The 25,351-nt window shown below is 40.6% G+C and overlaps 2 long non-coding RNA genes across 4 annotated transcripts in view; one reads left to right on the top strand and one right to left on the bottom strand.

The window, feature by feature from the left end:
• Positions 1 to 8,170, bottom strand: part of LOC146767516 (uncharacterized) — a 41,853-nt gene extending 33,683 nt beyond the window's left edge. For all 3 annotated transcript variants that reach the window (XR_014954657.1, XR_014954655.1, XR_014954656.1), the window contains exons 1-2: positions 7,643 to 8,170; positions 6,739 to 7,001 (exon numbers count right to left, since the gene is read on the bottom strand). This is a non-coding gene — a long non-coding RNA (uncharacterized LOC146767516). The remainder of the gene's footprint in view (positions 1 to 6,738; positions 7,002 to 7,642) is intronic.
• The window catches only part of LOC110473271 (uncharacterized), a 122,766-nt gene that overhangs the window by 25,799 nt on the left and 71,616 nt on the right, over positions 1 to 25,351 (top strand). The window lies entirely within an intron of this gene.

Here is a 25,351-nt window from a genome sequence, read left to right as displayed (position 1 = left end):
AACCTGAAAATTGATGAGAACTTTTAAAAGTGGACAAAAACCCAGGAACATTCGTGACTTTTAAAGCCATCATCCCACATCACTCCACATCTACAAAGTAACTGGATTTATTAATATTTCTCTCAGAACTGTTGTGGAATATGCAGCAACAGAAGTCTTTAAAAATTGATTTGATAAAAAATTAGGACTATTTTACCTAGGATTGATCCTTTCCTGGCAATGAACTATATGAACATAATTACAGCAATCTTATCACATCCAAAGTGTTAAAGTCTACCTAAAATATGTAATTTTTAAAGTAAGAAGACAGAATCAAACTGCTGAAGTCAATAGACAGACAGTTAATAGCTCATAGTAATGAACATAGGAAATCAATTACCCTAAGAAAATTGCAATCACGGGGACAGAACTACAGTGAACAGATATATATATATATACACACATATATATATCTCTTTCAACTTCAGTGAGGTGCCTTTATATCAAAATATTATTTATTTTCTGTTTCTAGCCTGACTGAAGAGCCTGTTCATCAGCCTCTCTGTCATGAAAAATATTTAACACTGTTCTCTTGGGATGAGAATGGAGAACAGAAGACTCTAAAGTTAGAGAGAAAATGTAACTCCATACTTAATAAAGGTCCCAATCTAGCAGAGTCTTCATGATTTTAATAACAAATCTAGCAACCGCAGACTAAGCCTAAACTACCAGGTTCTGATACTTTCATCAAAGAGACATTACTCCACAGACTCCCACTGGAATCTGTGGGGATGCCTGGAGAAATGCCAGGCATGACCCAGTGGAAGAACAGCATCAAGATCTTGTCTCTTTATAAACATCGTTAGAGTTACTTTCTTAATTCATCCCTTTAAATTGACTGTATTCTTCCCAGAAATATAGTACCCTCTTCCCATGGAAACTGCAGTAACCAAGAATGTTGATTTTGCATTCTTCTCTCTATTCCAGCATATCAGCAGGCATTTAAAAGATTTCTGTATGCATCAGAATAAATTACAGATAGGAGCAATGAAGTCACAGAACTGAGCAATCCAGCACTTAAAGGTGTTTCTGTGTGAAGTCATAGGAGGCAGTCAGAAAGAAAATAACAAAGATGATTTGCTTCTCCTGGTGCAAGCCAGTACCACCATGGGGCTCTGAAAAGTTCCACTAGAAATCCTGGAAACACAAGCAGGATCCTTGTTTCCAGAGCTCAATCCAAAGGTAGCTTAAAATTTGCGACACATCATCTTCCATCCCTGCTAGTCCAAGATAAGTTGCAGCTTTAGATTGCACATTCTTTCTGTGCAAATTCCATGCAATTTTACACCACTGTTTTCAGTCCATTGTGGTCAATGGTTCTTCTGATTCCTCTCTGTGAGCAATACTTCAGTTGTCACAGGGGCCTGATGCCATCAGGACAGCCTGCTGTACTGAGAGATCTTCAAATGAAAATAAAACTGTCAACCTCATCTGGTCTTCTCTAATGGATATGAATGAATCCAGCAAGGCATGCCAAGTTTTTCATGAACTGTGTGGTGTTATAAAAAACATGCTGCCAATGAGGTTAGAAACCCCATCCTTTATGCCTTGTGGTTTAGGATATATGTGCTGTACTGGAATGCTGGAAATAGCAAGATGTGTTAGTTTAGGCACTTTAATAAGAATGTCTATGTTTATGAATTGGCTTAATTTGACTTCTTTACAAGCAATATGTGTTCTCTCTGTCTTGAATTGTCCTTTTTTTTTGGTGGTTTAGACACCACTACTATTACTGGCTCCTGGCTGACTGCATACTTGACAAAGTTTGTCATGAGGTCACGATTTTCTGGCATCATGAAAGAGATGGCTGTGCAGTAAACATCCTTGCTGCCATCTCAGAATATGTGTTCCAGCTTTCCTCGATTTCTTCCAAGTAAATACAGTGTGAAACTACCTGACAAAGACACCTAAGCAAGTGGAACAGTGAAGAATCTGAAGTACAGAATCATTTTACACTAACAATGGTTCTTTGTCTGGATCTCACCTTCAGCCTGTCTTTGCTTTGGTTCCCATCTGTTTATTATGCTATCCAGCAACAGCTTTATTTTCCTGGTTTTCCTGAGGTCTCACTGCTCTGAAGAGGTAGCAGGTGGTCTGAGAGATGGAAAGGCCAGAAAAGCTGTTCAGACTTGTGAGGTTTCAAAGAGCTCATGGGTACAGAGGGGAGCAGGCTCTTGTTTGCCCAGAGGTTGTGCACCGCAGACCTGCCAGTCACTCTGGTTATATTCACATCTGGACATCAATGTGGTGTGCTTTCCTTGTGCCCTCCCTCTCTCAGGCTTTGGCAGTACTGCTTCTCTTGGGTTTTAGGACAGGGACAGTGTTTTCATGCTGGTTTGTGAAGTGCTAAGAGCTCTGAATCAGGTTGGATCTCTAGGATGTTCCAAACTTATCAAGATAAATCAGGTCTTCGGTAATGTCATTGTTGCCTGTCATTTAAAAACAAAATGAAACAAACCCCCAAGTCCATGCTATGATTTCTTTTGCACAGATACAAGTCATCAGACATGAAGCTTCCATATTTGAGAAGTTTATGTTTGGTCTTCAAATTCCAAAGCAGGTCCAATCTTGCCAGAACCTTGAATCTTAGTAATAAATCTTACAGACCTAGATCTTCTTCTTTGCTTTGAGTCTGTGCTGAATGGTGTGGAATTACATATTTTCTACTGGCTTAGTTCAGGGAGCTCCAGGGAGCTGGCAATGAGTAATGCCAAATCACTTGAATTTGCTAATACCTTTAACTCTGTTAGAGCTTGTTTCTGCACCTACATGTGTTTAAGCTGTGCTGGTGACATGTCTTTACATCCTGAACCTCCTGCTTTTGCATTGAAAAGGGTGAGAACAGTGACAAAAGCTTGTTCTGTCTTTACAGGGGTGTGGGGTTTGGCTTCTTCTGGTCCTTCCTCTGTGGTTGAGGGGTTACAAATCCAGAGGCTGGAAAGAGCTTTTGTAAAGGACAAAAACCCAGCCACTGGTTACTTCAGTGAGCAGAGTTGTACAGATGGATGTTGTAGCTGTGATGGTTTCAGTATACAAGAAAACCATGGTTTATAGAAAGAGATAATATTTTTATTAGTCCAAATGATTAAGAGGCTTGGAAAAGAGCTGGCAAGCTTTCAAGTATGTGGGACCTGAAGAAAAATGCTGAGACACAGCCTATGAATGAATATAAAGATTGGAGGCATTTATCTTTTATTTGGACTCCTTCACAGTTTCTTAGTATTTGTAACTTTGACACTAATTGGAGTTTATAAATGAGGTGAAAGTTCTTTTTTTACTGTCCTCCCCTGAATGTAGGACATTTGTCTTTATGGAGAGGTTATTCATTTCTCCAGTTTGTCCCCACTAAGTGTCCAGTTGTCTCCACTAAAACATTTTTGCATAGGCTGCTGTCTGTAACTTCCTGACATGGTGGGAGAGGGTCAAGGCTGCCATGGAACCCAGCCACAAACTGCTTTGGGACTCTGGACACATTCCAGGCTCTGGGGAGGGTGTTCATGATACCTGCTGCACTCCTCTACATTTGGATGAATAGGCTGAGCTCCCTAGACTGCATCTATAGCCACCAGAGAGGGAAGAGTCATCCAGAATGTTTCAGAGCATCTGATTTAGGCTACACTCCTAAAGGTCTGGAGGAGCAAATGTCCTCCACCTCTTTTGGAGAACTTCAGGAAAACCAGTCCCAGCTGCACCCCACCAAACTTCAGTCTCCTATGCTTGGTACCCATGTCCCCCTTTCCTCTGAACACTGATCCTTCTGTGTGCCCAGAAGCCAGAGAAGATGTGTTCTGCTACCACATGCACCTTGGTTCAGAAACCTGAATTGAGAAGTTTAAAGTTTGATCACTAAAACAGATAAGTTCAAGCCTCTCCTTTCTGTTTTAGAGATGCTACAGGGGAGTGTAGCATCTCTAAAACAGAAAAAAAGTGTGTAGAGTGCTCCTTAGGGGACAGGAAGAGGCTGTGAGTGCACACTGGCACATTACTGTGCAGGGTGGACATCTGCTCTGGGTGTCTCAGATAACACATCACCTCCCTCAGCTCAGCTGGAGCTCATTTCAAAGTTATGACTGCTCAGCAAGTCACTATATTTTCTGGCTGCTCATCATCTGATGCTGGAAAATGCTATTCAGTCCTTTCAGCAACTCCGACAAATGTTGTACTTAGTGAAAATTTTAGTTTCCAGCTTTCACAGACTGGAATGAGGAAATGTTACCATAAAACAGAGGTTTTAAGTAACTTGCTGAGAGTTTCAAATGACCCTTTTGTACTAAAGTAGGTAGATTTAAAGTTTGTTCAGCAAATGAGTTGTCTGCAGATTGCCAGGGACACCCCAGTTTTATATTTATGCAACATCACCACCTTGGCAGCTCCTGTAAGACAGGCAACCAACAAAAAGTGACCAGCTGTATGAATATCATACTTCTCATGCATCAGCAACTGGAGATAAACAGCCATGCCCATCCTCCATTCAGGTTGGAGGTGCTCCTCCCATTAAGATGGACTTCTGTGCAGAAAAAGGTTCAGGTGCCCCATCAAACAATAAATATCTAAATTGTCAAATAATGCTCTGGTTCCTGCTAGAGCATCAAATGGATTAAAGGCATTGCCTGTGTTTGATTATGCTTTATAGCTCCTGTAGCATATTATGAGTCACTACTAATAGTGCTATTTATAAATATTTAGACTATATATATATATAATATAACAAGATCCTTATATGCCTCATCTATTTTAGAATATTTCAGAAGCTTTTTAATGCAGGACCTGTTTCTATTTCTTGAAAGCATCTCACACATCTCAAGCATAGCTGCAATTAAAATCATTAAGAAGATTATTAGTAAAGAGTAGCATACAATTTAATGCATCTCAAAAGATGTGGAGCTGATATAATGAGGTAACAAAAATATAATTAATTTTTAAAATGTAAATATCACTAATTTAATCCTCATTATAAATTTATGAGGTTAAAATCTCTTCTTTACAAAACTGGTTTGAATTACCAGCTGAGGAAAGTCCCTGGCAGTTGCTGGTGGAGTGTCTGAGCCTGTGCTTTGTCAGTATTCAGAGATGAAGGGACAACCCATGGGCACCACTGTAAGCCCTCATCAAAACTCATAGGAATTGTGTCCCTGAAGGTCCCATCTGAGTCACCATGCCCCACATTTTGCCATTGCAAGTAATCTTGCAAGACACAGTAGGTCCATCATAAAAATAAACCTGAAAAATAAACATTAAACATAAAAAATGCCAGATCTTCAGTGCTGGGTTTCCTCCAGTCTCTGCAGCAGTGGGAACAAGAGAGATGTGTTTAGCTCTGGCAGGGTCAGGGAATTCCCTAAATAAAAACTCACAAATGAGGCTGGGAAGGGGACAATGCTCTGCTCTGCAGAGGAAGGGAAGCAAATCCTCCCAGACCCAGCAGCTGGCAGTGAATTTAACCAGGTGCATGTGATCCTCAGGCTTGGCTTGGTATGGCCTGACACTTTCAGGCAATCTGTATGTCCCATCTCCAGCTGCAATCAAGCTTTTAATCTTCAGAGGAAGGTGAAAGAAAGACAAAAAGGGCAGTCTAAAAGCCAAGTAAGGTCTCAATGGGGGAACACTGACATTCTTTTATTAAATTATTGCATAGCTTTAATAAATGGACTTTGTTTGTAATATTTTGCTTCATTTCCTGAGGAAATGAGCATTATGCAGCTGTACTCTGGATGTTTGTTTGTCTGTCAGGTTTACCCCCATTTAATACTTTTTGAGTCTGTTGGCTGGTTCCAGTGTAGTTTGAAGGAAGGGAAAAGGCATCACAGTATTATGTTTAAAAATATTTAGGAAAATTAGTAGTGGAATACAAGACAGAGACTAAACTAGTGGAAAAGGTCACAATATGAGTTCAGCACAGTTATTCAATGTGAGAGAATCCACATGGAAGGGAGCCACAGGAAGCCCAAGAAATATTCCCTAAGTCCCAATGCTTAAGGAACAACATGTTAATGCATTTTTTTATAACTCCACTAGAATTCTAATTAAACTGGTCATTCCTCAGGATTTCTTTTAACTCCCTATTTTATATTCCAGCAACTCCACTTCTAGCCAGTGCATCCCCTGCCCAGTCCCATGACCTCTCCATCTACCTGCTACCCCAAACCAAACCCTACTTTTGACCCTACAGGTCACCTGGAAGGATAGCCCTGGATGCAGCCTTCATCCTGGTGTTCAGTGAGCAAGAAGAAAAGAAAGTAAAATCTTTTTATTGTACATTTTGGAAAAATAGCTGTCTTTTTTTTCCAGCTTGTTGACACTGACACTTTTTTCCCTGTTGGAAAAATGTATTTTAGATGGTAATGAAAAACATGACCAAAATTTCCCACCTTGATCTGGGTAAAACAAGGCATTTGAATCAGTGTAGTCAACTCAGAATCTCCTGGCACTCCTTTAGACCTGTCCAGGTCATCCTGCTTGGCTCACAGCACAGAGATGGTGACTCCAAATGTGAAGGAGCTGCTGTGCTTTAACAAGGGCTCTCCAAGGCACCAGAATATGGGGTTTTCCTATGGAAAACTTTTAATGGACTTTTAATGGAGGAGAAGATCTAACCGGGCAGATATTCCTCAGTTTTGCTTCATGTAGAGAAGTAAAAGTGTCTATAGCTCTCTGTAGAGTTTTCACAGTGTGTGTGCACATGCCCACATATTTACTCACCTGGACAAAAGGTTTCGGGGAAACACCTGAAGGAAGAAGAGCTGTTTCAAACAACATTGGCATGAGAAGAAAAGAGTAGGAAATGGTTGTAAGTAAGTTTGCACCTGGCAATTGGAAGAAGACTTCTAGCCATGAGAGCACTGAGGTTTCTCAGCAACACCTCCATGGAGAAAAGAGAGGAAAACACCTTGTTGCACTGTGAGGCTGGATGATGGGATGGCAGTGAGAAATGGAGCTGTGCCAACTCTGATGGTCAGAAGAAGCTGTAAGGATGAGAAAAAAAACAATATATTTGCCACTTAACACAGCAAGTGTTAAGCCCTAATTTATCCTCTTGACAGTTCTGTTTATATGTAATGTTATGGTTAATTCTGCTGACTCAATTTCTTGTAGAGAAGGCATGGCAGACATGGCTCTGGGCTTTTCTGCTAGAGTGGAGGACATGGCCACCACTCCTAAGATCTCTTCCCTGATACATTGCTAACATTTTGCAGGAGGCAGAAGACCATCCTCCACTGGTTCATAAAGCACTGTAGTGCACTTTCCTTTTTCTCCCACTTTGCTCACTTCATTGTAAGCACTGTACAAAAAGAAAAAGCTTCATCTTATCCCCCTGGAGGAGCAGAACAGCAGAGGATCCCAATAATTGACTAACATACTGAGCTGGGTGAATATCAAAACGCTGCCATAATGCACAGCATGCCTCTGACAGTTGTCTCTCTCTCCCTGCCAACAGCAGGACCTAGATCAAATCTGCAGTGCCATTATCCCATATTGGGCTGACTTGTGTCAGCTGCTACCTGCTGGCTGTCCCATGGACACATCTTCTTTTTATGTTATTGCACCAGGAAAAGGGAGAAGGAGCAGGGGAAGAAGTACTGCATAAAGTACCACATAAACTTACAATTAAAAGCGTCCTCATCCTCTCTCAGCCAGGCAAGCAGGGCAGTGAGCAGGACAGCTGTCTTTCAGTGCTTTCAAGATACATTTCAAGCTGTGCACAGCTGGAGCTATTCAGTAGCACACGAAGGAACTCTGTACCCTTGCCAAGGCTCCACAGCTGCCAAATCTGCCTTTATTAGCAGCAGCATTTCTCCTTCTCCGTAGCTGAATACAGAACAAGTCTGACATTATTTTTCATTCAACCTTCCCAAGCATGCTAAGGACATCACAATAATAACTTTGTCTGTGTGTGTGCATGTTTTATAAGTGTTTTCTTCTGCCTGTATACATGCAAACACTCCCCCCACACACATGTACAATGGGCAGGATGCAGAGCCATGCTAAAGCAGTGAGCATCTTTCCTGTTCTGGTCAGTTATCCATCTCAGCTGCATTTAAACCTCGTGTTACTCATTATCTGTGAGCTCTCCCATGAACAGGTCTTTGTCTGGGCCATGCTGCTCTTTGTAGGTGGTATTCTCATCCACACAGATGGCCCTTAAGTCCCACTTAAGTCCTATTTTAAGGACCTAAGTGGTTCTCAAGTGCTCTCCATGCCTCTTCTTGAGTGAGGTAAACTTCAGCCTTTGCAAATACCTGCCCTGTAAAAGGGAGACAGGGTAGTTATGTATGAGTTAGTCTTTCTTCACTCTCCTCTGCTGCCTATTTAGGATGCATTGCTGGTCACCTACTAATCATCAGATTTTAAGGTATCTCTTCACTCGATGACCAAAAATAAAATAGGCCTACTTAGATACCAGTTATGTACTCCAAATAATGGGATTTCCCTTATTTGTCTAAGGACCTGTTTCACCTTCATTTGACACCTGAAAACTTTCAGACCAGGTTTCAAGCAGGCTTGATGTAATGGGGCAGGTGGAGGCATGAAAATCTTTTATTTTGGGGAACACAAACTTCACAAATGAGTCATAGGCAACACAGAGCTTGTCCCAGCTCTCCAGGCAATATTTGAAAGGACATCATCAGGAACTGTAACCCAGTTGCCAATGGACAGGATAGCTATGATTTCTAAAAACAAGTTCAAGTGTTGCTCTTATTATTTAATGGCTATTCATAATGTGTTTAAATGTGTGTGTGATATCACCCTTGTTAGTACCTGAAGCACTTGGCAGACAATGATGGTCTACACTACACAAATGCCACTGTGATTAGACAAATACTTTCATTTCCATTTTTCACGTAGGAAAACTAAAATTGAGAATTTCTGTGGTTTCCTGTCTCTGTCGGAGAAGTCTGTTTAAGAACTGGAAATACAGCAAAGCTATTTTACTCCTGTGAATTAACTAAATCTCATCACAGATCTGTGAAAGAAGAGCAATGAATGTTTTGAAGAGACTTTTGAAAATCATATAGTCTGACCACTTGCTCAAAAAAGAGCCAGTTTAGATAGGTTACTCAGGACTTATTCCAGATGAGTTTTGAATACTGTCAGGGACAGACATTGCACAACCTCACTGGGCATATTGCTCAAATATCTTACTACCCTTAGTGGGAGATTTTGTCCTAATACCTGCCTGGAAGTTCTACTCTTGTGAGTTGTCTCCATGGCCTCTTGCCCACTGTGCACCTCTAGGAAGAGTCTGGCTCAGTCTTCACTATATTGTTTTCTCATAAAAATGAATCATGACCACTTATGTCACCACCTCATAAGACTTTTTGCTTTATTGCTGCATTTTTAATAGCTATGGTAAAGTCTTCATTTTGTTAAAAAATACTTCTGATGACACAGCTAAGTATGTTCCAGATAGTGTGGAAGAAATTGTATTTAGTGTAGTCACTCCCTTCTCTCAGTGAAGCAGAAAATCAATGCAATATGTGCATCTTGTTGGGGCCTACACTTGCTTGTGCAGGTTTTCCTGATAAACTCTGGCTGTGCTAGCACTTTTCTCTGAAGGAAATTTCTCTTTCTCCTGGGATTTCTCCTCTGCAGATGCAAATTGTCATCACCCTATTAAGTTTACAGGACCATGACGACTGCACTTGCCAAGCTGAGCTGAATAAAGCCTGACCAAGAAAAAAAAAAAAAAAGCATGAAACTGTATGGAAAAGATATTATAAGCACCATGGAACCTGAAAAGTGTGTATCAGTTTCTTTTGGTGCAATAAAATTACTCCTGCTGTCTGTGGTGAGATGTAATACAATATTAAACCTTGTATAGCTGTCAAGTAAGATACTAGTTCTGGCATTAAAATCTACTAAGTTTCTCTTTCCTGTGCTAATTCAATACTAATTGGCAATTATGTACATGTAGGTATATGTTTGCTGTAAGCATGTAGATTGGTTTCTGTATGGTGTATATGGGAGATACCGTATATGTCTGTGAGGAATGTTTAATTTACCTTTTGAGGGTATAAAAATACCCTTTTGGAAGAAGGGGTAAATAGAAAATTACACTGGTTTTTTCATTAGGTCATAATCTTTTTCTTGTTAAGAAAAAGGCAAAACCTGATATACATTTCAACATATTATAGTCACATAAAACAATGGAGACACCCCAGATATGGAGGGAACATAAAGGAATTCACATATTTCCTACTTCATGCAACAAACTCAAATGGAAAAAAGCATGGCAGGGAGTGCCTAATTTGCAGTGTCATTTCTTCAAACTTTTTTGGGTTTGCTGGTACACAGGGCACAGGAGGACACAGGAGGGACCACATTTAAGCATTATTGGGTTTTCTATAAGTCATATGCTAATAGGGGCATTAATGCAAGCCAGGTTTGCCTTTTTACCTCACCCTCCTAATGCAGGGAATTATTCTGACAAGTGTCTCTGTGCCTGCTGTGGTGGTGTCCTCCAAGTGCCTTTATCCTGCTGTTCAAAATTAGTGACACAGGGAGAAAGAATAACTGCAACAAGCTGAACACATTACAGGACAAGTTCCTCTGAGCAAATGCTCTAGAGCTGCTTTTAATGGCATTTGCATTCCATCCATAAAAAGCTGAGCAAGCTAGACCCCTCTCAGATGCTTGCAGCATAGCTGCCCTTTGCTATTAATTCTTTGACTAGCTTTTCTTTGGTCCAAGAAACAAATTTATTGCAACAGACGTCCTTCAGAATAGGAATGAAATTCCATCAGATTTCAAATGAACTCTAATTACACTGCAAATAGGTGGCAGGAGTGTTCCCAGCTTTAGCACTACAGCTCTGCAACCAGCCAAAGAGTGATATGGATTTAATTTCAGTCCATGTATGAATTGTTTGGAGTGCTTTTATTATTTTATTTTACAGCTATTTCTAAAAACATTAAAAAAAAAAGGAAAATTCATAACAGAAAACACATCTGTGTTACATATTTTCCCTGTGTGGCACTGCAACAGCTTCAGTCTACAAAAATTAATGGACTGTAACAATATGGTTGGAATTCAAATGCAGAGTTGGCGCCAGAATTAGGAAACAGACAACATTCCCTGATTGCAGAAATGTGCAGATCACCTTTTCTCACTTATGCAGCTTTAAAAGGAAGGATATCCCCATGGGTGTCTAATTTATGCTGTCAGCATTCAATCCATCCATCCAGTGTACTGTGCTGTCCTGCTCCCTCTGCTAAGATGCACCAAACTGATTTTCTCCAATGATGACATAATTTTTCCTCAATTACTAAACATAAAAATTTGTCCAAGAGTGTAGCTTTCATGGAAGAGAGTTTGGCAGAGAGAATTTCAACAGATTTTTCTAATCCGAGTCATACGTTGTCTATGAGCAGCCTCATGCACGACATACTGATCTCCCAACCTGCAATCAAGGGTTCAGTTCCCACATGGATAGCACTTCTTCCTCTCAATAAAAAAGTGCAAGAAAAAGACTCCTTAACGTACAAAGAAGCACCAAGTTGTTCATTAAACCAGTGCTGTGTAGAGACATTTCAGACAGTGGCACATTTGTTGAGAACTCTAGCGGTGAATGTGACAAGTTATTGGTTTAAATGAGGTCCATACAGAAGTCCACACATCTTTTCAGGTAAAAATAATCTTTCTAAAGAAAAAGCCAAAGATGGACTTATCTGGGTTGTTTGAGCAGGCTGCATATATTCTGTCACCAAAAGGCCTTAAAGATGGGACAGTCAAATCCATGGGGAATTAACAGATACAGGACAATCAAAAAAAGACTAACTGTGTTCTTGAAGGCTTTCCCCCACCTGTGGTTCAACAGCCAAAGACTCTCTAATCACTTTACCTTGAAAATTGTATACAGACATTAAAAGATTAACTTTTGATTGCTGTACAAACTCGGCAAAAAGTCACCAAGACAGAATCTCAAGACTTAGAGAGAGAGTGTTGCTTGTTACAGGTGCACATTTTGTCCTCATACAAGAGTTCTGTCTGTGTGACTATCCCTAGAACAAGAGGGTGAGATTAACAGAATGGGGTGGTCCCTTCTGTTAGAGCATATATAGTACAGCTGGAAAAAGTAAACAAGGGTTTGTGTATACAAGCCCTGTCCCCCATGTCTGAAATAGAAGCAGCAATTCAAAGCCAAACAAAAATAGGAAACTCTTGCTTTACTGAACATCATAGGCCATTTCTGAAAGAAAATGTATCAGACACTTGTAGAGAAAAGATGTATAGAGAAGGAGCTAGAGGCACAGAAATTATAAGGTGGGTAACTCCTAGGAGCCAGGTGGAGAGCCCATGGTTATTGGAGCTGGAAGTTTTATCTGCCAGGTCTATCTTTGTCAGATATTTCTGTAGGTTCCCTTGCAGCTCATGGAAAGTTTGAATGCTGAGCTTGAACTTCCTCAAACTGGGCTTGTAGAGGGCTGGAAGTAGTTTCTCAGCTTTGATTGACTTCTTTCATTTCCAGGAGCTGGATCTTTTCCTGAAGTCAAGATCCAGTGGATTTTGACTAAGATACTGGTGAAATCAAGTGCTAACATCCAGTAATAACAATCAGGGGAGCAGCTGCATCTCCCAAAGTGACAGCAAGTCATCTGAGGCACAGAGGACAGCCCTGACTACCCTGTTAGCCTTCAGTGAAGGGGAAATAAAACACATCAGCTTAAACCTCAGCAAGAGCCCTAGAGGATGGTATTTAAGCTGTCATCTGCAGCCTCAGAAAAGCAGACAAGATACATTATCATGGCTCAGCTGGTGCCCAGGGAGAGAATTTCATATCTGAACCTTAAAAATAATTTCAAATACATCATATGCAGAAGACATTAATCTTTGAGATCTTCAGCATCTCCTTTCCACTGGGAAGGAGTGAGTGGAAGGCACAGGTCATAGCTCATAGGAAGGACTGGGCATGAACTTGCAGGCTTGCCTGTGTTAATTAAACTTACCCTCTTTTATCTCATCAAGAGCCTTGATGGTGCCAGATTCTCACATCCAAGGACCAAGTGAGGCTCTCCCCATGGACACCATGAAGCAGGAGAAGCCAGAGATGTGAAGTGAGAGAAGCGAAGACTAAAGGCTCACAAGGAATGGTCTTGGGACATTTGGTTCTTTGCCTAGGACACTGTCCATTATTTTTCCAAACTGAATTACCACAGACATTGGGAAGGACAATTTAATTCCTATCCATGTGAATAATCAATAGAATTGGTCTAGATTTAAGGTCATTGTTCATTCTGCTTATTTTACCAATTCCTTGTCCTTTCTGTCTGTTGTAGACTTGGTAACCTCTGTCACTTGTAGAGTCCTAATGTGGAGATTCTAGAGACAGGCACCCAAGAATAGAGAGACGCTTGACATTTCTCCTATATGGATTTAATTCATTATATTTTATATAAATAAGTGTTTCCTGTCTGCAGAACAGGAGCACTGTGGGCCATCAAATTCCATTAATAAGCTTGCCTTCAGCTTCTGAAAAAGTCTCCATAAAGTTTGTAGGTGGGTAAGAATCATATTTTTTCAAAATATTGCTAAAGGCTACAAGAAGTTGATTGTTTTCATTTATATTTCAATATAAATTAATTGGTAACCTCTCCACATGCCATTTCACAGCTTCAGCTTACACTCAGGCCTCTGGGATCCCTTGGCTGATTCATTTGTTTGAGGGTATAACTGGTGTCAATTTGTTGTTTCAATGGGCAGGGCAGCCTGCCAGCTCCTTCTGTGACAAGCTGATTTTTACACTATAAGATTCTCATTTCTGCAGCAGTGCATTAAGTACTTTATTGCTGAAATATGTGCAACAACAGTAATGATGGATTTACTGTTCCTCTGAAGTGTCTAGGTGGGGAAAAATAACCAGGCATTTCTTGGCTGGAAAAATTCAGCATCACCCTTGTATCTGGGTACATGAACGTTTTGTCCAGGAATGGTCCATTTCAAATTTGCACCTTTGAGTGCAAGAATGGCCCAAAACACCAATCTGAGGTACTATAGGTACAACAGGAAATGAAGCAGGGCAGGTAGCTCTGAAAATGAAGGTGTAAGAGAACAAGGTGAGTATGGGCAAGGTGTGTCAGCTCAGGATAACATGAATTTTGAATAGTTTATCTTCTCCTAGGCTTAAATAGTTTTAGCTCCTCAGCTAAGTGATGCACAGAAGAAGATGATCCTTACAATTCCTCAGTTTCCCTCTACTGATTAATTGGAACATAGTGAGAATTTGTCTCGTTATAATGAAAGAGCAGAGCTCTATGGCTGTGGCAAAGCCTATGTGTGCTTGTTTTCTGGAGCACTCACATTTATGAACACCAAAGATAACAAACAAGAAAAGCATCAATTTTCCCATCCCCTACTGCCTCCTTGATATTCACAAAATCACAGAATAAAGGTTGGAAAGGACCTAGTCAATATTTCAAGAATTTTTGGGGTTTTTTTGCTTTTGTCAACATGTATTTTTGGAGCAAACCTGCAGTCCCCTGACATTCAGAGAGTTTCAATTTAAAAAAAAACCAGGTGTCCAGGCTCCTGTCACTGAGCCCTCCACTACTGCTGAATTAGTGTTTTGGCATCTGTCATAGCAAAACTTGGATCTACGCGGCTGAGGGATGAAGACACCAATCATCTGCAAGCAGGTGGGGGACCAAGGGGAACCTCCTAAAGGGAAGAATTTTAACATGTGCTTAATTCCCAGTGAAGTGGAGCTAAGCACATTCTATAAGGACTTCTGAGTAAGGACATATATATGACCATTCATAAGAGATTTCCTCAATCTTTCCATAAGATGGCTTTTCACTGGGTTCAGTAAGATTAAACTGGAAACCAGAAACCCTTTTTCTAAGTTTTGGTGGGCTGTATATTTGTTCAAACTTTGCCAGTGTAGGGAGGTAGAACAGCATGTAAAGATGAAGAAAATGAATGAAACAAGATGCCAATAGAAAACAGAGTCTTAGCCATGGAGAAAATGATAATTTAATTTTTCCTTCATATGCTTTTGAATTCAAGAAAGCAGTAAAGTAATAAACCAACCCAATTTCATTAGGTGGTTGAAATAAGTGTATATCATCAATGGAGGTATTGGGTTGCATGAGTGTCATCACCAAACTCTTTTAATGGCCTTCCACTACTAAAAGGCTGAGTGTTTTATTCTGGGTGCATTACCCCAGCCCCATTTAATTTCTGTGACACATGCTCTCCATCTGTGTGTCTGGGATACTTCCTACTGATGGCTTCCAAAAGGAACATTTCCCACATGCGTTCTTCCGAGCTGTCAGAAGCAGCCCTGTAATTTATTGGGCTGACCCGATCAAGTTAAATGGGTTCAACTTCAGACGGGGAAGGTTCAATAAAGACTGGGTACAGTGCAAGAGGAAATGTGTGCAGAAGGCTCCTGAAATAAGGTGCAAGAGCAAAATGCTTCTGGCACTCTGTTCACACAGTTGGAAGCAAAAAGGACAATGAAAAGTTCAATGAATTGCTGTAGTAAGTGATCAAATGGGCACCTTTAGCCCTTTCCAGCTAACAAAGCGCTTGCAAAGAGTTTATGGGTGCTGAGATTTGCCTGGATTCAGGGTAACAGTGTTTTATTTGTATATTTGTACCATTTAGAAGAGAAGTAACTTACTACTTCTTACAGTAAAAACACATGGCAAGAGATTCTCCCTTTTGAGGAAGTTTACAGCAGAGTGTGAGTGCTCTGCATGTCTGTCCTTTGCACACAAAACTTTGTTTCCTACAGCATCTCTGTGGGACAAAGTAGTGCTGTGACAGATAACTGAACACAGAGAGGATTTTATAAAACCGCAAGGATTCATTTTTGAAATGAAAAGTAGGTGTACTTTATATATTTTATTGATAATTTTTTGCTGTGAAGATATGCAATACAATTTCTCTGTGGAAAAAAATGCATGTCTAATTATTTAATATTTTCCTCTGAGTCATTATACCCAAAGCTTCCTTCCTGCCATGTATGGAGCCTTGGGCATCAGTCTGGGACTTGTGTATGCTTCAATTCTAATTGCAGTTTTGTGAATGCACTTTGAAATTCAATTCAGTGAAATCTTTGTACTGGTTTGGCTGAAAACCTGACACAATCCTTATAATGGTTTGGCTAAAAAGGAAAAAAAAAGGAAAATTGGGAAAAAGATGGAGAGTAAAGGGAAAAACGTTATTTAATGTTTGTGAAAACAACTTTTGTTTCTGTATTTCAAAGAGTCTGCCAAACTGAACTGTACTTGATATCTTCTCTGACTTGAGTTTGGTGAAGTTACTCTGGGATGACACAGGAGTTCCTCAGCCTTATGTCAGTAACTGATACTTTATGTACTCTGTTCACAGAAAAAAAAAAAAAGCCTCAATCCTAGGAAAGTGGTAAAGAAATCACAACAATCTAATAAGCACAGACAGACAGCTGAGCAGTGTGAGAGCGACTTAAGTTTTATAGGATGTATCTGGAAACCTTTCTTGAAAATGATCCTTCTCAGGAGCCAGAAGAAGACAGACAGCAACCACATCCCCAGTATCTTACTTAAAATGTAATCTTCCCATCCTTGGAGATGAGGGATGGGTTATAGGTACTAACTGTTTCTGGAAAAGTCCTCAAAAATCCTGTCAGATACAGGGTAAGAGCCCCATGCCTGGGTGGCAGAGAGATACTGAGGATGGCAGCATCGTGTGCCTTTGGATGAAGGGGATTATCAGGATTGTCTGTTGAGGTCCATTGAGAGCTGCTTTCAGGAGGTCATTTGTAGCACAAAATGTTGAGGTGGTTTAATTTAAAAATTTAATGGCAGACATACTTAAGTTCTAAGGGTTAGATTTATTTTTGTTAATTAGTTCTCTCTGCAGGCCCACAAGGAGAAGATTCTTTCTTTTATGGAGACACCAGTATAATGTTCTGCACATAAATGGTCAACATGACCAGTGCTAGCACGCAATGGTTGGGAGGTGCAGTGCTGTAATTATATTAGAGATGATCTTTGCCTGGATTATTGTTATTTTTTGCTGTATGAATAGTCCATGAACATGATACTTATATTTACTTGGTGATCTCATGAAAGAATTATTGTTGCTTCATCCTGGAAGCACTGCCAGTATACTCAGTCCTGTACATAGATGAAGCAACAAGCAGTTCTGTTTGGTGAAAGTAACTTAAATTTTAAACACAGCCCACATTTTAAACTTCCACATTTGCTTTCACAAAATAGCTGAACATTTGCTGTCGACAAACTTTCATGCTCACATAGTTTGGCTGTGGAATAGTCACAGAAAGAGACTGTGGTCGAGTCCAAATTAATTCTTTAACTTAAATGAATGTAAAAGTCTGTTTTTCTGCCCTCCCCTGCCCTGCATATTCATGTGCTGTGCTTTAAGCAACACACTTCCTCATCTACTTAATTTCCACTGAGTTTCAGGTATGTGCTCATGTTGAGCAACTACTTACATAAGTTTTTCTTGAATAAGGGATCAGATCCTTGGCCCCAGAGCCAGGGAGGGTGTAGTCTGGGTGGAATTCCCAAAGTTTTGCTGCCTTCAAATTCTGTGGAAAGTCAGGGCTGAGCTCCCTGTGCTGCCAATGGAAAGAGATGAACTCCCCAAAGACTTCAGAGGGCAGAGCACCTTTTGCCTCTTGCTGTGTCTATAAAGGGAGCTGAAGGAACTAGCTGGAAATTGCTACCTGAGTTTACAGGAGACTTGGGAGGAACCCTAAAACATGTTTTCTAAGCACTCAGAGAAGAATAGACTGTAAGCATTATTTCAATTCCATCCTAGTTTGTGTTCCAACTCTATTTTTTCTGTACTTAGTAAATATGAAAGCTATAATGGTTCTATCTTATACTGTCATTCCTGGAAGAGAATACTGTATGCTGCAGCTTCCAGAAAGGGTTTATTTTAAAAATCTTTGCTTCTTTGTGAATATTTTAATAGAAATGTACTATTTTATTTATCTGAATTAAGTTCTGGATTCTGCCCAGGTTTTTCTCTTTGACTTCACTAACAGTGGGTTTCTGTCTGATCCTACAATCCCTCTGTGTTCTGCTCAGAGAAACACCTTCCCAGGGCAAGCCCTGTGTTTGTGGAAGATCTTGCCTCTGGAATAGGGGTCCGTGATTTCTCACAGTCAGTGATTAAGATGGCATCTACTTCAAATCCACCTGTGGAAACAAACAACACTGCAGCTGTGGGTTTGCCATTGAAATGGAGCACCACGCTCTCCAGATGCAGTGGTGGGGGGCTGGGTATTCATGATAACACTTGGAGAAGGGAGTTTCTTCTGCACAGGGACTTCAAAACTCTTTCCAAGTACCCATGTACTGAAAACACCCCCAGGACATACACAGGAAGAAATACCCTGAGCCTCCTGTTAACAGAGGTGAGGCGTAGGAAAATCAGAGTTTTATTTGGATGCTTAAGATCCCTCTCATATAGGTGTAATGTCTAAAGTTAGATACCTGATTTTGATTTAATCTACCATAATTTGCATCCCTTTTATAGGATTAATTACCACCTGAAGATACCCATGTGTCCCCAGTTAAGTACCTTTTGTTCAGGCCTAGATCTTTATTTTTAAATATCCTTAATATTTTCTGATTGTGGATGCAGTGTTGTTTAATGCCTACTACTTGTTATAGTCTGAGAACATTAGGTCAAACCCACACCATGTCCCAGAAATTGAGAGCCATGGCTGGCTTGCTTATTTCTGCAATGATGTCTCCTTAGTTTTGTCTTTATACACGTGATGTCACCATGATCACAGTGTGGTGTTACAGCCTCAGTAGCCCACTCCCCTTCCTGAGAGTTTAGGCTCTCAGGAATTTTAAGATTCCTTTTTCTGTTTGTCTATAAGATCTGGAGAAAGATGGACAAGAACAATTTAGGGGATTGTAACATAGATTGTTATAGGTATCCTCATTTTCTGGTTTTCCTCTGTCATCTGTGGTCCTGTGATTTTCAGTCCTTGTGTGACACAGAATAGTAGTAAAGTCCAGATAATGACCTTTGTTATGAAAATCAATTTTGTATTTTTGTATTTAGCTAATGTGTGATATATAAAAGGGTAGATACATTATGTAGAGAAAAGCTACTGTCATCCAATTGGGTTTACTGATGGTTTTAATAATGTATATTGCTTTTTCCTCATTGGACACAATTAGCACATTAAAATTACAAATAAACGTAAATTTTTTTCTATATGCAACAGTCAAGTGCCTGATGAAATATTTAATCAGATAAAAAGATTCTTCTTGATGATGACCCACTCTGAGCTATCACATACCCACACTCACCTTCCAATTTTACATCAGGTATCATATGGGTCTGAATTAGACAATGCAGGATTAAATCAGTGAATTCATTTTGATTCAGGTTAGCTGGAAAAGCCCAAGACTTAATGGGAACCACAGCAAACCCCCAGAACTGCCTTTCATTAACTACTGTTAATAAAAGTGGCTTCACTATCCTGGTGTAATAGCAAGCAAGGGAAGATCAGTCTAGCCTGGGAATGCTCTTCCTATGTGGCAAACTTGAGTCAAGGAGCTAGAGGATGCCCTGTTTGACACAGATTAGTTTTATTTTCTTTGGCTGGTAAATACAAAAATATAAACCTTGTACTCCTTGGAGGAAGGGCAGAATGCAGGGCTGCAAGAAAGTGCCAGGAACAGCCCTGTTCAAACCCTGGGCCTTATGTGCAAACTGCTGGAAAGTAAATAACTAACCAGTTCTTGGGTCTGAGGAAAACTGATTTAGAGCCAGAATTAATTAGAAGCAGGTACTGTCTGTGGAAAATGGCTAAGAGTTAAACTGAAGGCTTGAGTGTGAATAATTTGTTAGTCACTCTGAGGTGTCCTGCACTTCAGGGTCGAGTCCAAACACACGGAGACCAAAACATGTCCACAATGTTGGAACAGCTGCATCTTAACTCTTATTCTTAGGTTTACTTGAATAAATATCACCAGGGCCAAGACCTATCATAAAAGGCTTTAGAAAGCTGACAAAGTAACAAAGACTCTTCACAAAATAGGTCTCAGGCTGAAAGCCGGGCTAATATTCCCTAATCCCAAAGGACTTTTCAAACAAACATATCCCCACAGAGGTCTATTTACTCAACAAGTGGCATTTAAAATAGGTATATTACCAAGATTCAACATTCTGTGCCTCTGTTTATATTATGAAAATCAATATCACAAGATGAGGAAAGGGACTTTGGCCCTTATTATCTTTGTGGCTTTACAATTGCGTCTTTCCCCATTCCTTCCTGGGATGCCTGTGAATAGCTGGGAACGAATAATGTCTTAATTGCCCATGAAAAGTATACTTAACTGCTAATATAAATATATACTCAGAACAAGAACTTCAGGCTATAGAATGACTTATTATTTAGGACCTGTAATTATTAACTAGGTGGGTAAATGAAGCTAAGATTTTTGTTAGTTTCTCAAATTTACGGTTGTATCAGGTTATTGATAGGACTAAAACAAATTTTACTTTGGTTTTAATTTAGTTTTGTTTGTCTCATCCCCCTGATTCTAAATATGCCTGTTAAAGGGAAAAGGAAGATGATAAAAGAAAAATAAATATATACTCTATTTCACTGTATCAGTCACTTACTGCAGCTTTTAAACTAACTAAACTAACTAACTACACTAGAGATGAGTGTAAGAGAAAAATAACTAAGTCACCAGAGTCTTCCATCCATTGCTCAGGGGTTCATTTCACAAAGTTTTAGGTATTTGAAACTTTGGGTTTCAAACTATCCTTTTCTACCTGTTTGTCTTTCAGCATGTCTCCTGGCAGGACACAATACCTCAGTGAACAAGGGTCTACTAGCCAGGGAGGTGTCCTGGTGATGAGCTTCAGGAGATGTTCCAGAGAACTTTGTTTCCTTCTCATTCCTAGCTTCCACTTTGCTTAACTTCATGAAGCATGCTGTGGTCATGAGGAGCTGAAGACAAATTTGGGTTTACTTTTTGTGTCTGACACTGAGCATGAGCAAGGCTTTCCCATGCATCTTCAGACCTTCTTACTACAGTCCTGTGGATATCAGCTTACCCTGTCCATGAGGCAACACCACTGATGTTGGTGCCCCACCAGCCCATCAGCTAACAACTACTTCTGCACTTCTTCACAGCTGCCTCTCCCTCGGAGATGCAGGTTCCAGCTGCTTGGCAATCAGGTAGTCTGCTTGGGGGTGCCAGAACATGGCTTTTCTCCAATGTAAGAAGTGTATTTATAGGGAATTTATCTGGGTTTATTTGTCTTACCCCAGGGATGTGTTTGAGCAACAAACCTCATTGTAACCATGCTATCCACATTATCAGCTCTTCTTGGCAGCAGAGTTCAAAGGCGTTCACAGAGCTGGAAAGCATCACTACTCTTGGATTTGGGCATATGGAAACTGAAGCATGGAGATAACGGCATTCAGTTCAACAAACACCATCCCCAGTGCTACACCAGTTATCTTGTGTAATCCTGCAGAAACCAACAGCAGTGCAAAAACAGAACTCTTATGAAAGGCTGATGGAAAGTCCCCACTTGAATGATAGGAGTGTATAAAGCACAAAGCATGAACACCTCAGAGTAGTCCTATTCCAGCTGATAACCCCAGAGAGGAGCAGCACTTTTTTGTGCTAGAAGAAGATCTGGTGTTTGCACATGTTCAGTCTTACCTGTGCTAAGGCCTGAAGGAAGCAGAGAGAACATTTCCAGTGTGCTGTGTGATGTTGAAGTGACTGTCAAAGCAGCTTACATGGCCAAGCCCTCTTTGTGTGACGTGAGTGCAGTGGGACAGGAGCATGTCAGGGTTAACTGAGATAGTCAGGGATGTTCTGATGCATGAGCTGAAGGACAGACTGCCTAACTGTTGAATCCAGAGTCAAAATGCAGCGTGGTGATGGATGGCTGCAACCACTGAGCCCCGGAATCATAGAATCATTAAGGTTGGACGAGACCCTTAAGATCACAGAGTTCAACCATAAACTTAACACTGCCAGTCCACCACTTCAAGGCTGAGCTTGAGCACAAGGTTTCAGAGGCAGCAGACACATGGTGAAGGTCTGAAGGCCAAGATAGCAGCAGCTTTTCACTTACTGACATCATTCTCCATGGATTGCTGTAGCCCACGAGGCCATGCTGATCGAGCTGTGCACATGCTGACAGCTCCATTGCATGAAAATCTGTCTTGTTCTGGGCTTTCACTTCCAGATGTGGAAGCACTGTGTGTGCAAGAGCAATGGGGGGTTAACACCAAGAAGAGTCTAATGGGGGGAACTAATAGCCATATGAGCCATCTCTTCCTCCTCCAGGGCAATTCATGATTCCATGTAACTCAAGGCTATGTACACATCTTCATATCTCCCATTACAGTACTGAGAACTGCAAGTCTCATGGGGAATGAAAAGATTGCAAAACTATTGACCCTTCATGTTATTCCAAATGATGTTCCAAAGATGATGTTCCAAAATCTAAGGGGAGGGTTAAGTTCTGTTGTGACTTGTGGTTTCAAAGATTCTGCAGAGGTTTTGATCTCCACTACATGGATTAGAAAAGTTATCTGTAAATAAATAATTCTTTGAAGACAGATTCCTCTCAATTCAATCTATATAGCCAATGTATACTGAGGGTGGGCCTGACTTATCCTCTGGCTGGACTAGGCTTCTTCTCAAAATTAAATGTTAATGGGATAATTTCTTGAATATACAGATTGTCCAGTGCAAGCATTTGGCAAATAAAGTAATGTGGAGGACCTGGTAGAAGTGCAGAAGAGAGAAACCCCTGAGTCAGATCACCTGCCATCACCTCTGCCCATCACATCTGCAGCAGTGGATACATTAATGCCCATAATTTCTCTTGAAATTTCCTCTACATTGGCAGAAGTTATAAAATGCAAAATAGGAAGCGAACATGTTGTCAATGCTCCAAGCTTCCTTGATATTACAGTATTTGAAGAATGGATATCTCATAGTCTTATTTATAACTTTCCAATGGAAAGATAATTTCAAGAATCAAAGATGAAAAGAAGAAAGATTTTTGAAGGGAAAAATCACTAAGTTTTAGTGTTTCCCTCAGTTGTAATGAAAGGGAGAGTAATAGTACACAAATAAAAAGTAATTCTTTATTTTAAAATAGTAATGTTTCCCAATATGATACACAAAAAATTGTTTAATTGAAAATAAATTATTTTATTGTTTTATTTTCAGATTGAAATTTTGTGTTACAAGTCTTGTTGGTAAAATAAATATTCATTTTTTAGTAAGATACATTTTCCAAGGAAAATACTTGCTTCATGCAAGTAAAGAACACGAGTGTGTTATCATATTCTTTGAAACATCCCATCACTGGATGTAGCTATCTTTAATGTTTGCTTGCAGCCATGGAAACAACACATTTCCCCTTTTGGCACTATAATGACTTTATCAAGACTCCAAAACTAGGGAACTTCAGTGCTTAAAAAAACAAAATGGAATTCAGCTGCTCTTGTGAGATATTTGTGCTTTCTCTCTAACAGGTCTAACACTCTTCAGAGAGATAAAAGCATTGACATCTTTCCAACAATCCCTGAAATGTAGTGAGTTCATGGAGACACAGGTATTGCCCAAGTTGCAGGAGAGGCGATGGAGATGGAGGTGGATGGCAATGAGGACAGGGGAGTAGTGAGAAGTCCCATATTTTCTTAGACTTGCTTGTACAGATGGAAAGAAATCGAAAATTCCCCATCTAAGTTTTGAAGTGCTCAGAACCAAAAAGAAGAAAATACCAGTGCTGACAAGCCTCATCTCACAGGTGGACCCTGCTTTGGTAAGTGTGGGAAATACCTGAGCATTTGCAAAGTGGCTGGAAGACTGAGTTGGCCAAAGCCTGCAAAAGTGGGAGAGAAGTTTCTAATAGGAGAGGGATGACTGAGAGAAAACATCTCATCTTTTGCTAAAAGAAAGGAAGGGGAGGTTTTTGTATTTTATTTCTGTGTTGTGCACCTCAAAAGGACATTCCACATTTCGGACATAAATCCAGATTAGCAGGATTTAAATTGGTTGTTGTTAATCTGCCTCTGAGATGATTAATCTCAGTAGATCACTGTTTTTTCAACTTCATGAAAGGGCAGTTGCTTTGACTGACACTTAGAGAGGGGCTGGACGATTTCTTGTTGAAGTTGTTAGCAGGTTAAAGTCAGTAAAGAAAATGTCAGCATTACGGTTAAGATCCAGATTCCTTAACTGAGGCTTCCAATTGCCATTTTTGTGATACCAGCTTCCATCCAGTGGCTACTACCAAGATTACTTTGCCTTGGGCTTTTGCTGCAGTCAGATCACCTGTAATTTTGTCAGTGTGAGCATTGCAACCTGTTGCAGCAGGTACTGGAAAATTCAGATGTGGAAACAGAAATCCTCAATCCTTGTGCCATTGTGCCATATCAAGCTTCTGCCTTTGGTGCACACGGCTGCTCCCAAACACACCCAGAGGAAATAGCTTGCCTGTGTGGCAGCTTCCCAGCTTCATCCTGACAGATTATTCCATCATCTCAGGACCTTCATCCAAGGGCAGTGCAAAGATCCTGGTGCTGGTATCTGGTACCAGTATCAAAGATACTGGTGCCTGCAGTGGCAGGCAGCTGAAGCAAAGCTACAAAGCCCATTTCATCCATCAGGGGTTGTGCCAGCAGCTCCTGGTGTGCAGCACTCCTCCAAGCACAGCGAGCAGGGAACGACACCTCCCTGCTGCCCTTCATCCTGCTTTTTCCGGCAGAGCTGAACAGTCAGCAATGTGACATGTCCAAGGCCACCCAGAATGAGCACAGAGCTTGGAATAGGATCCATGTCCCCTCACTCCAAAGCTCAAGGGGGGCAATTTTGGCGCTTTTTTTTTTTTTTTTTTTTTTTTTTTGAGAACAAGACCTTCCTTCCTGTAGGTTGCTGAGCTCCCTGGCACCGGCCATTGCAAACAGCCCCAGCTTCAGCTCTGCACAAGAATGGAGTGGGCACAACTTCCAAGTGATGCAAAAGCTGTCTGCTAGGACACAGGGAGAGAGCCTTCCAATCCAAACAATGCAGGGAAAGCGTTATGCAAAATCGCTTCTCCATCCCTTTCCTTCCCACTCTTTCTCTTTGCATCTTGTTGACAGAGGATGTTTCTCCTGGCTGTGGCCTGGCTTCTGCTACACTCTCTCTGTAGAACTCTGCAGCCCCCCAGGGGAGAAGTGCTGTTCCATAGAAAGGTTCAGAATTTCATAAACTGGCCTGATTTCCCATGGGTGTGAAACCCGGCCACCTCTTAAATGTTCCATAAAGGAAGCTTGCCCAACCCATTAAAATAGAGAGAGAAACAG

The sequence above is a fragment of the Lonchura striata genome, chromosome 4, assembly GCF_050655825.1.
Source record: "Lonchura striata isolate lonStrDom1 chromosome 4, ASM5065582v1, whole genome shotgun sequence".
Classification (NCBI taxonomy): Eukaryota; Metazoa; Chordata; class Aves; order Passeriformes; family Estrildidae; genus Lonchura; species Lonchura striata.
This window is presented reverse-complemented; position numbering and strand designations above follow the sequence as displayed.